Source organism: Gracilinanus agilis, chromosome 3 (genome assembly GCF_016433145.1).
Source record: "Gracilinanus agilis isolate LMUSP501 chromosome 3, AgileGrace, whole genome shotgun sequence".
NCBI classification, from domain to species: Eukaryota; Metazoa; Chordata; class Mammalia; order Didelphimorphia; family Didelphidae; genus Gracilinanus; species Gracilinanus agilis.
The window spans coordinates 146,601,095-146,614,533 of record NC_058132.1 but is presented as its reverse complement, the minus strand read 5'-3'; the positions used below and the strand labels follow the sequence as shown (position 1 = coordinate 146,614,533).

General features: G+C 35.0%; 1 pseudogene; it reads right to left on the bottom strand.

Annotated features, from left to right (window-relative positions):
• Positions 1 to 264: 264 nt before the first annotated feature.
• LOC123241282 overlaps positions 265 to 13,439 on the bottom strand; it is a 72,494-nt pseudogene continuing 59,319 nt past the window's right edge.

Genomic DNA, 13,439 nt, shown 5'->3' with positions numbered 1-13,439 from the left:
GGCCAAGTCACTTAATACCCATTGCCTAGCCCTTACCAGTCTTCTGCCTTAGAACCAATACTAAATGTTGATTCTAAGATAGAAGATAAGGGTTTAAAATAAAATAAAATAAAATGCATTAAAATAGTGATGTAATTAATCCAACAAATTTACTATTTATCTTATATTCTTGTTTATGGAGCATTCCAAGGTGTTAGTATTACGTCTTATTCATGGCTTTCAACTGAATGTTCCTCTGAAGTCAGCTCATTAGCATTGGGCTTCTCATGCCAGAGGTAGAAAAGACCAGGAACTGGGTTCCAAATAACAATAAGTTACCATGTAAGTGTCATAAGTAAGAGGTGTATGTATGTATGTCTCAGTATCACAGAAAAACATCAAGACCTTGCCCTTGTTCCAGGCTCTGGCCACTCTCTTCCAGACCTCAGTCATGATTAAATTGTTTATTCAATGAAACCAATGTGTAATTATGAGAATAGGTTTTATGAAAAACTGATTCTAAAATGATCTTGTGTTTAGAGTGTTTTTCTTCACCAAAATATACCATTGTAAGGTGAAGCCCTTTGTTCTGAAGAATACTTATATCCCTGAAGTTCCATAGAAACTTTGCAAATGCTTCAATCCTGCCCCAGGGGGATAGATTAATATTAATAACTGATTTATTAATATCAGTTTCACTCTTTACTTTCACAAGAGGTCCAAAGAGTTGGAACAAAATGACAGGTCTGTATTCCAGAAGGTCTATATTCTGATTTCTTAAAAAAAAAATTCAAACTGAGAATCCTTATCTCTTTCAGTATAATAATAACCTTCTATTACACTGTTTTCATTAAATACTATTTTTCTTCACCTGGTCTACCTTCATCTTCTTATTCATCTTCTTTATGAGGATTACTAATAAGATGTAGGCCACACTCAATAACGTCTAAAACCCATTTCTCTTGTCTTTTCTAATAGGTTTTTTCTGTAGTTTTTGAACAAGACTCACTTTTTATTGGAAGACTTTCATTAAGGTAAAACTTTAAAGGAAATGATACCATACTCTCTGCATGGTTTGACTCCTATACCTACCTCAGCTTTGTCACTTTGAGAATAAAGAAACTCCAAAAGGTTCTTTGGTACCTGAGTAACCCATGTTGTTTTCTCTCTCTCTCTCTCTCTCTCTCTCTCTCTCTTTTTCTCCTCATTGATTTCCTGTAATTCTTGCTTGAGTTGAACAATCTTATGTTTCAGACCAGTTGCCCTAGTTTGATATTGTTCTTCTTGTTCTTGTAGGAGAGTTATGTTCTTTGCTGTGATTCTTTCCAATGATCCCAGGAAGAGAAATTCTGCAATCAGTCTGAGGAGTACACAGAAAAAAAACATAAATAAAAAGCATCAAGGAGGTACATAAGTCATAGCAAAATGCATTGTAGGACAAGACCCAATAACAGGCAATTGACTATTAAGCCTTTTATGGGCTTTCTTATCAATATGTAGTTTTTCAAAGCTATAAATTCATTTTGTATTCAATCTTAGAGAGATATCATTAAAATCTTTCAAAAGAATAAAGTCAGAATTTTTATGAAGGTCACAAACAGTTCTGTGGTGTATACATGAGTAATGATTATTTGCAGATACAGTAAGATTAAATGAATACTCCCTGTTCTGTTACCATGAAATCCAAGGGAGATAAGGAAATATATTTTAGCAAGTCAGATAAAATTCATTATATGGGTGATAATTTGCTGGACTTTGTGGTGTCTTCCTTCACCAAAACTAAATCAGCATTTTATATTCCAACTCCATCAACTTCTATAGTTAAAACTAACAACCTGAAGAAACCTCATTGTTGGTGTAATCAAGTTATCAAGATGTTATGAACATTTGCATTCTTTCAGAGAAAATATCAGCCTGTTTGAAAATCATAATCTCTAGACATACACATTACAAGCCATCTTGAAATTCTCTTGGACCATCACAAATGTTCCCTGTCTGCAGAATGGAAAGAGGAGGAGGACACTATCTGGGGCAATGCTGTAGAGCCTGGAGTGGGGGGATCCCCAGTGTCAGTGACCATAGCTTCTGTAAAGGAGGCACCTCTCCAAAAAAAACTTTTTTAAAGATTAAAGGGAATTATTTAAATACAGATGCTAATTTGTGTTAATATGTTGTTAGAGTACAAATGAAGAGAATAGATATTTTCTCATTTGATACATCCTAAAACTACACACACACACACACACACACACACACACACACACACACACACACACACACATATATATATATATATATATATACATTAGGTGGTATGTTTATTTAAGAAATATTGTTCCCATTATCAAGGGAAACTTTTAATGCTAGATGTAGATTAGGGAAAACCAAGAAAATGGTTCTTCTTTCTAAAGTTAGTAGGTCCATAGTGCTTGGGCATTAACTTTTTCTTCATAGGACTTTAAGCTTTCAACTATTCCAGGTTGAAGACTATATATATGATGCCAGCCAGGGAGCCATCTTGTAAACGGATGTTCTTGACAACTTCAGCCCAAAAGACCAAATGCAACCCACTACCAAAAATATCATCTTTATTCATAGAAAGTAATACATTATGACAAACAATAGACTTGTATTCATTATTCCCCTAGCACTGACAGGACTCCTATAAAAATAAAATATGTCCATGTTGTTTAGTAACAGTGAAAACTATGAGGTGCCATAGTAGCCATCAGTGGTCATTGCACATCATTCTTCTTCTTCCAAAAAAAAACCCAACAACAATTGTCCCTGGATGCTATTTTATTCTATTTTATTTTAGTCTGCTCCAACCATGGTAGGCTTTGTTGAAACAATGCCAAACTGAACATTGATACCAGGTGCCTGTCCCAGCAGAATCCAATATCACACCTGCAGATAAAGTGTAAGATTACATCATGTGTCGTGCCTGAGCACCACAAATGACTCTATACTTCGTCTCAAATAACATTATAATTTACACTTGGAGACTTCAGCCTATGTAGCCTTGGCCAAATGAAAGTTTTTTCAGCCAAACACATCAAACTTAATATATTTTATTGCGCCAATGGGATTGTTTTTTTGAGAACATTCAGCAAAATTAAATCTATCAATGGCATTTTAAATAAAAGGTACCTGTCCTGAAAAGGTAGCCTAATAAACATTGGGCTGTCAATTAAGAAGATATCACATAGTATTTTGCTGGCAATCAAAGAAAAAGAAAAGATTCAACCTCTCTGTCAATTAACTCAGGGCTCTGAGATGAAAGGTGGGACAATGGAATCTTTTGTTTGACAAACTAGTGGAAAGGTGTAAATGCAGAATTAGAGAATCACTTCAGGCAAAATGAGAACCCTCTCAAGTCAAAATTTTTCCTAGCTCTATGACACAACTTTCATCAATGTTCTCTGAACTTTTAGAAATGTTGAATGAATATATTCCATGATCTATTTGCCCAATAATCTCTATTTTCACCTCCACACTTTGGGGGTTTGTATCCTTCATTTGAGAAAGAGTCATCATCATCTTATTTTAGTCTTTGAACTGGGGTCTAGGATTAGACTATGTTATCTTGTGCAAGAAATCTTTCTGCATGGATTAACGACTGGGGTGGCAAGAAGGGATTTTGGCTGAATGGAAGAGAAGGGAAGCATCATTCTCTTCTTACTTCTCTGTGCAATTAGAGTAGCTATATTCGGTACCATTCTCTTTCTTCAATCATTGGTCATAGTAAGGTCCATACACAAACACATATTCCCTGATGCATAGATCCATAATCCTTAAAAATCCCATTAATTTTCTTGGCAATTTTCTAAATATTATGGGATGATTATTGGAATATGTTCTCATTCAAATGCCTTTCATCATTACTGTATCAATTCTCTTGATACACTTCATCATTACTGTATCAATTCTCTTGATCTCAATTTTTTTAAACTTTCCACTTCTTGTTCAGCACTAAGTTCTTGCATTTTCTCATACTATCATGACTATTGGCTTTGGAATATTTGGGAGATGGGGTCAGTTGGAATTCTTAGATCCTAACAGATAAGAGTAATGCATATCCTTCCTGTAATATTAGTCCTTGGGCTTTTACTACCTGAAATTAAGAATACAATTTTAAGACTCTATTATGCTTCTAACTTGTATAGATAAAGAGATGCCAGAAGTCTAATCCAATCTTCAAAGTATCAATTAAGTCCAAGCTATGGGCCAGTCACTTTACCAGTCACTGTGGATAAAAGATAAACAAAATACACTCCTTGTCCTTATCTTCATTATGCTTGGAGGATATTACCTGTAAACAGTTTTCCCTCTTCAACTCTATCTATTGATCACCCTGGCTTCTTTTAAGTTCCAACTGAAACCCTATTTTTTACTAGAAGCATTTTCCAACCCTTTTTAATTCTAGTGCCTTCCCTCTGTTAATTATTTCCTTCTTATCCTGTCTGAGTAGCTAGGTGGCACAGTGGATACTGTGCTAGGGTTGAAGTCAGGAAACCTCATCTTCCTGAGTTTGAATCATGTGTCAGACATTTAACTAGATCTGTGACCCTCGGCATATCACTTAACTATTTGCCTCAGTTTCCTCATCTGTAAAATTAGAGAGAGAAGAAAATGGCAAACCACTCTAGTGTCTTTGCCAAGAAAACCCCAAATGGGGCCACACAAGAGTTGGACACGATCAAATAACAACCTTTCTTGTATGCAGCTTGTTTTATCTTTTTATTCACATATTTCCCCCCTCCCTCATTAGATTGTAAACTTTTTGAGAGTAAGGATTGTCTTTTGCATACTTTTTTTCATCCCTAGCCCTTAGCCCTGTATCTTGCACATTTTAGAGACTTAATAAATGTTTGTTTATTGATCAATAAGACTAATCTATGAAAGAAAGAAGAAGCATTAACAAGTAGGATTCTTATAGTAAGTGACATATGAACTAGACCTTGAAGGAAACTAGGAATTCTAGAAAAAAAAAAGAGAGGATGGGGGGGCAGGGTTTGGGAAGACTGCATTCTATTATGGAAGATAGCTTATAAAAAGGCATAGGATTTGGTGATGAAATGTTTAGTTCAGGAAATAATAAGGTCAGTTTGATTGAAACAGAGAATGCATGGTATGCAATAAGGGTAAAAAAAGTCTGTAGTCCTACTGTGGAAAAGTTTATATGCCATATGGAGGTAGTTGTCCTAGAGACAACAAGGAGCTACTAGAGGAATTTGAGCAGTGAAGTGACATGATTGCACATATGTTTTAGAAATATTACTTTGGCAGCTTTGTGGATAATGAATTGGTGAGTGCCCAGTTAAGAGGCTATTGGTATAATATAGGTAAGGAGAAAAGAAGGCTTGAAGTAGAGTTATAACTATAAGAGTTGGTAGGAGATAGGAGTAAGATATTGAAGAAGAATAGATAGAAATGAACAATTATTGTACTTCTGTTTTACAAAAAGAGAAAGGCATTAAGAATTAGTCGAAAGTTGTGAACTCTGGTGATATGAGGAATTGTAGTACTTCCAAAGAAGCTGAGAATTTTGGAAGGATGAGCTTAAGGAAAGAGATGAAGGTTAACCATAGAGATCTGTCATCTACCTAGAGATGAAAGGTGAACTTGTGAAAGATTATGAAATAATCAAGCCAGAAGGTTTAGGCAAAAAAGAAAAGAATAGAGTTTGGAACAGAGTTTTAGAGGACAACGGCTGGATATAAGTGATGATGGAGGAAAGAAGGCCAAAAAGGAGTAATCAGGGATATAGAAACAAAACAAGAACCAGGTAAACCTAGGGAAGAGACAATATTCAGGGGGAGAGGGTTATCAACAGATTAAAATGTTACAATCATGTAAAGAAGGATGAGGTCTGATAAAAGGCCATCTGATTTAGCAGCTATAAGTTTATTATCAATCTTGAGTAAAGTAGTTTTAGTTGAGTGCTGAAATCATGTCAGAAAGGATTGGAAAGGGATCAGAAAGGGATTCAAGTAAGTGCAAGGTTGTGGAAGTAGAAACAACAAATATAGAGCTTTTTATAGAATTTTGGATATGAAAGGGAGGAAAGATATAGGATTGTGAGAATTTAACATAAATCTGTATCCCTCTTTCATTTTCTAAAGTTAATTAATTAATTAATTATGAATATTTCTCCATGTTTATATGATTCATGTTCTTTCCCTCTCCTCCTTCCAACCCCCTCCCATTGTCAATGAGCAATTCCACTGGATTTCACATGTGATATTGATCAAGACCTATTTCCATATTATTAATATATGCACTAGTGTGATCATTTAGAGTCTACATCCCCAATGACTTCTTGCAAATCCTGAAAAGCTTAACTTACACATATCCCCATCAAGCCATGCGATCAAGCAATTGTTTTTCTTCTGTGTTTCTATTCCCACAGTTTTTTCTCTGGATGTGGATAGCATTCTTTCTCATAAGTCCCTCAGAATTTTCCTGGATCATTGCATGACTGCTAGTAGAGGAGTCCATTACATTCTATTGTGCCAGAGTATATCAGTCTCTGTATATAAGATTCTCCTCATTCTACTCCTTTCTCTTTGTTTAGATTCCTGGAGGTCATTCCAGTTTACATAGAATTCCTCCAGTTCATTATTCCTTTTAGCACAATAGTATTCCATCACCAGCATATACCATGATTTATTCACCCATTCTCCAATCAAAGGGCATCCCCACCTTTTCCATTTTTTTGCCACCACAAAGAGTACCGCTATAAATATTTTTGTACATGTCTTTTTCTTATTATCTCTTTGGGGTATAAACCCAACAGTGGCATGGCTGGATTAAAGAGCTGGCAGTCTTTTAAAAGCCCTGTGAGCACAGTTCCAAATTGCCTTCCAGAAAGGTTGGCTCAATTCCCTATTCCACCAGCAATGCATTAATGTTCCAATTTTGCCACATCCCCTTCAACATTTATTTCTTTCCTTTGCTTTCATATTAGCCAGTCTGCTAGGTACTCTATGGTACCTCAGAGTTGTTTTAATTTTCATTTTTCTAATTATAAGAAATTTGGAACACTTTTTCATGTGCCAATTGATAGTTTTGATCTCTTTATCTGAAAATTGCCTCTTCAGGTCCGTTGCCTGTTTATCAGTTGGGGAATGGCTTGATTTTTTTATCAAATTGATTTACCTCCTTAAAAATATGAGTAATTAGACCTTTGCCAGAGGTTTTTGTTATAAAGATTTTTTCCCATTTTTTTGCTTCCCTTCTAATTTGGTTGCATTGGTTTTGTTTATACAAACACTTTTTAATTTAATGTAATCAAATTATTCATTTTATATTTTGTAATATTCTCTATCTCTTGCTTGGTCTTAAAATATTTCCTTTCCCATAAATCTGACAGTTATACTATTCTATGTTCACCTAATTTACTTATAATTTCCTTATATATATTTGTCATTCACCCATTCTGAATTTATCTTGGTGTAGGGTGTGAGATATTGATCTAAATCTGATCTCTCCCATGTTCTTTTCCAACTTTCCCAGCACTTTTTTTGGTCAAATAATGGTTTTTCTCACAAAAGCTGGGATCTTTGGGTTTAACATACATTTTCTTGATGAGGTCATTTACCCCAAGTCTATCCACTCATCCTCCCTTCCGTCTCTTAGCCAGTACCATATTGTTTTGATGACCACTGCTTTATAGTACAGCTTAAGATCTGGTACTGCTGGACTCCCATCCTTCACTTTTTTTCATTATTTCCCTTGATATTATTGATCTTTTGTTCTTCCAAATGAATTTTGTTATAATTTTTTCTAATTCAGCAAAGAAGTTTCTTGGTAGTTTGATAGGTATGGCTCTAAATAAGTAAATTAATTTTGGTAGGATTGTCATTTTTATTATGTTAGCTCATCCTTATCATGAGCAATTAATGTTTTTCCAATTGTTTAAATCTCTCTTTCATTTTTAAACGGATAGTTTTGAAAATTAATTTTGGTCTTACTTACTGCCCTTTGTTTGAGTTAAGAGCAAGTTCTGACATTTACCTTGCCTCTTGTCCCATATGACTCCTCATATTCACAAGAATGGTATCTGACTCAGACTTAGGTCAAGTCTGTCCAACCAGGAATACTCAGAAAAAGTGGCATCATCTGGGATATGTCAGGAATTGAACAATCACCTCACTTTCTTTCCTAGGAAGTAGCAAGAGCTCTCAGAACCAAGTAGCTCTTTCTCTTTCATAGCAAAGACGTGATGTGAGTAGTGAGCTCAGGTTAACTAGACAAGTGGCCATGTGATTATGTGTCTTTTATCACTTCCAAATGCTTTCACTATTTAATAAATAATTGTATATTAATATGTAGTCTCCAGTGGATTTTAATCTTAACAGGAAGAAAGCTTAAGAGGTTAATAGTGTCAAGAAATGATTTTTAAGGCATAAGAAAATGGAATGTTTTTTTATAAATAGCAAGAAAAAGTGGGTAGGGAGAAATTAAAGATTAAAGTGAGAGCAGTTGACTCATGGACAATTTGTTAAAGACTAACAAGGAAGGATGTGATCATGTACATGAGTAGATAGGTTTGGCCTTAGTAAAGAGAAAGGACACCTCTGTGAAGAGGAGATATTGAAGTATATAATAGACATTTCTAAGGACAATTTACCTAGTATTTATTTTTAACATAACTACTACTACAATGAGGAAACAAAGTTGTGAATTATCAAGTTAAGACAATTCCTCTAGAACCTTTTTACATCTAGAAGACATTTGCTTAGATAATATATTTATGGAATATTATTTGAATATGACAGAGAGATTTCCCCTCAATGAAAAAAAGATACTTCCCCTGGCTTGTTCCAGAATTAGTTGTTAGTATAAATCATATGTTTTTTTTGTTAGAAGGCACCTTTTTTTGCCATGCAGTTAAACATCCTCACTTTGAATATGAAGAAACTGAGGACCAAAGAAGTTAAGTTTTGCATGGAGAGTTTATGCCTTTATAATTATTTTAATTTCTATATGTCATTTATAATATAAAGTCTAATCCTATATTATGCAAAAGAGAAAATTGAGGCTCAGAGAAGTTAAACATAGTCAAGGTCACATGGCTTGCCAGTGGCAGATTTAGGACTAAACCAAGGTCTCTCGATTCCTAATTCAAAGTCTTTTTTATTATACCTCCCTACTTCTCTATTAAGGCAATACTTAAAGTCCATTTCAGCTACATCATATGAGTCCTGAGAGGCACAAAATACTAAGTAGCTAACACATTAGCTGGAATTAATTCATCTCATTAACCTATTATATCTACCTACAGATGTCTCTGTTTTCCTAGAGGAGAAAGCAAAACACTGAGGGAATAGGATACAGTTAATAAACAGGGAAATTTTGATGAGGAGAAGGACAAATGCTACAATAATAATAGTAATAGTTTACATTAAATATAGTCATTTAATATTTACAAAGTATTTTTCTTCCAGGTCTGTGAGGTGGAATTATTAACTCCATTCTTTGACTTAAAGAAAATGATAGAGTTGAGATGGCTTGTTCCAAATCATCCAGCTGCAACAACAAGTGTCAGTAAAGATATGAGCTCTCATCTCCTAACTTTAAGTCCAGTAGTATTCTTTTTATAATGCCTGCTGATCTCTTCCTGGGCCTCTTAGAGAAGGTAAGGGCAATATGAAGGCACTAAATTTTCTAGGGTAAGGTGTAGAGAGAACCTGTAAGTGAGGATCATGGGCCATGGCACAGGTGTGATGTACTTCCTGCTCTTTATAATATCATTTATGTATAGTTAAAGAATTTTGTATATTAATTTTAATCTTTACATTGTTTTTTGACTAGTATAACATTGTACCTCAAATCCCATGTGAATAAGATTCCCCTTAAGGATAAAAATTGATTACTCAATACTCCTTCTCTATTTAAAGGGCAGAGCTTGGGAGGAGAGAGATCTTTTTCTGGCTTCAGAGAGAAGAAAAATGGTTCCAGATTCTCTTCAGGGTGAAGATTCTGAAAAAAAAGACCTTGAGGACAAGATATGTAGAGGAATTACTACCTTGATTCTTCTCTATCTATTACTACACTAGAGATTGAGGTAAGATATTCCATTTGGGTAAGATAAGGGACTCTCTGTCTCAGTTCAACTGAGACACTTAAATCTCAATAGGAAAGCTCATTCACTCTATGTGTGTGTCCAGGATATTCTTATCTGTGTACCTTCTGTGATTTCTGTTTGCTATTAATTTAGATCAATGGATTTATTTGCTATTTCCTATACTTGTTCATAATGGAACTGGCATTTGTTAAGAAGAGAGTCAAGTTTTGTATATATTACTTGTGCATTCCTTCCCCATTAAGAGATAATGATCAGAAACTCAGGTTAAACAAAAAAAAATCTTCCTTAGAATAATAATATTTAGAGGGAAAGATGGATAACTCAGCAATATTTCTCTGAGAACAGAGTGGGCAGCCTCAGGTACCAACATCCTGTTTCCCTTCCCAGCAGGAATTAAAGTCCTCCTTGGAGAACTGTGAGCAGAGTTGATTTTACAATTTCTCTATTCATGTCTCTATGTGTCACAGCTAGATTGACTCATGTGAACACACATAAGCCATAGGTGCCCAATACTACACAAAAAATTATTACACTAACAAGTCCAGGTCTTGGCTCATTATTACTCTTTCAGATTTCAATTAGCTATCATTTCTTCCAACGTACTGAGGCTCCAGGTTTTCTACAGGGAGAAGACTAAATGGCTTTTTTATTCTCTCATTCAAATAATTCATTCGAATAATATTAATCTAGTTGGTGAGGAGGGGAAAAGAATATGTAGTCTGTGAAACCTCAGTTTAAATCTTGCCTCAGAGGCCAGGATGGCTAAATAGAAGGACCAAGTCAGTCAAAGACTCCCAAGATTTTTCTTAAACAATTTAAAAATAATGGCCCAAATCAAACTCTAGAGTAATAGAACCAACAAAGGGTGAGAGTGAGATACTTTTCCTGCCTAAAACAGCTTAGCAAGTCAGCAGGAAAGGTCTATGACACTGAAGTGAGGTCCATCTCAGATTGCTTGTAGTGGAATGACAATGGTGGGAATGGGATTTGGTGAGGATAGAGGCAGCAGCAATTTCAGAAGCTCTTATCTCAGAGAGGATAAGGAAGTTGGGCAATTTAACAGAAAGAGATTGCAGGAGACCCTGAGTTAACATTGTTCATAGGATTGTGAGGTATTTGACAACTCTAATGCCCATAGTAGTTCTGGATTGCAATTCCTATATAGAGAGTAGCTTTTTGTGGTCTTTCACTAAGGAAAAAGGGCTAGGGTTGCAGTTATAGGGCAGAGAGGAGTACTAGCATTTGTGGCTGCAGGAAAATAAGAGATCTATTCACTTTTACAAGGTTAAGAGAAGTGGTAGTACTTGTGATTGCGTGAGAACAGGGGACCTGGTCACATTTCATATTTCAGGGCCTAGAGAAGGGCTAGCACTTATACCATTAGGTAAGAAAAGTCCCTTCCTGTGTAAAGACCAGAGTAGATAACAGGATAACTGATCACACCTCTCTCTGGATCACACCACCTAGAAAACACCAAAAACTTCTAGGCCACCAGAATCAGCTCTAAAAATAGCAGTATGAAAAAGCTTAAGCTTGTGGGATTCTTCCTCAGTTCCCTGTGAGTAGAATACAACTTTAACAGAAAATTTAGAATCCAGAAATAAGTTGGGAAAATGAGCAAACAATAAAGAAGGAACACGAATGTCGAAAAAGCTACTATATTGGCAGGGAAGAACAAGACATGACTTTAGAACACAACAATTTGGAAATAGTTCCAACAAAAGTCTCAAAGAAAAATGCAAATTGAATACAACCCCAAGAAGAATTCTTGGAAAGTTAAAGAAAGAAATGAGTAGAAGATAAAAAAAAACCTAGGAAAAGAAATCATAGTGATGAAAGAAAATATTCAAAGGAGAATTAATAGTTTGGCAAAAGAATCACAAAAATCCTGAAGAAAATAGCATCTTAAAAATAATAGAATTGTCCAAATAGCAAAGGAGTTTAAAAAACCTTTGCTGAAGAAAATAATTCCTTAAAAATTAAAATTAAAGAAGTGGAAGCTAATGATTCTATGGGACTTTAAGCAACAATATAACAAAGTGAAAGGAATGAAAAAAATTGAAGAAAATGTGAAATATCACATTATAAAAATGACCAACATGAAAAATAGATCAAGGGGAGATAATTTAAGAAGTCTTGGATTAGGTAAGAGCTATAAAAGGGCCTAACCATCATATTTCAAGAAATTATAAAGGAACACTGACCTGATACACTAGAGTAGTGATGGGCAAACTATGGCCCATGGACTAGATGCAGCTCCCTGAAATGTTCTATCAGGCTGTACAACATTATTCCTAATCTGACGAACACAATGAGTAGGATACAATACAATGAAACTTTGAAAGAGTTGCCTTAGAAAAAGACTGACAGATGAGCATTTCCATTCCTTTGGCCCCCTCTTTAAAAAGTTTGCCCATCACTGCACTAGAGCCACATGGTAAAATAGATATTGAAAGACTCTACAGATCACCTCCTGAAAGAGATTCCAAAATGAAAACTCCTAGGAATCAGAACCAATTCCCAGAGCTCTTGGGGCAAGGAGAAAATATTGCAAGCTACCAGAAAGAAATAATTCAAATATTGTACAGTCACAATTTAGCAGCTTTTTTATTACAGAATCAGAAGTTTGGGAATGTGATATTCCAGAGGGCAAAGAAGCCAAGAATACAACCGAGAGGAACCTATTCAGGAAAATTGAGTAAAACTCTTCTAGGATAAAAATGGATATTTAATCAAATAGAGGATTTGCAAGCATTTCTGATCAGAAAAAAACCAGAGCTATATAGAAAATTTGATGTTATAATACTAGGTTCAAGAGAAAAAAAAGTTAAACAGGAAAGAAATCATACAGGACTTAATAAAGTTAAACATTTTACATTTCTATATGGGAAAATGATGTAACTCCTGCATGTAGTTCCTAAGAACTTTAATCATTATTAGGACAATTACAAGGAGCCTTCATAGACAATAGGCACAGCTGTGAGTCAGTTATGTTGGGATGGTCTAAAAAATGAAGGGAAGAGAAAAAGAGTTGCACCAGGAGAAGGGAAAAGAGATAAGAAGAATGGGGAAAATTAGGTTACATAAAAGAGGTACACAAGGAAAAGTTTCAAAGTGGATGGAAAAATCAGGGCTGTGGGTAATTTTTGAACCTTCTGTCATCTGAATTGTTTTATATATATATGTATATGTATATACATATATATACTATATATGTGCATGTGTGTATCTATATATGAAAGGAATAAAAGAAAAGGAGAAAAATGATAAAAGGGAAGCAGATTAAGGGAGCAAATGGTCAGAGGTAAAATAGACTTTTGAGGAGCAGAGAGGAGAGGGAGAGAGAGTAAGAGACTGAGAGACAGAG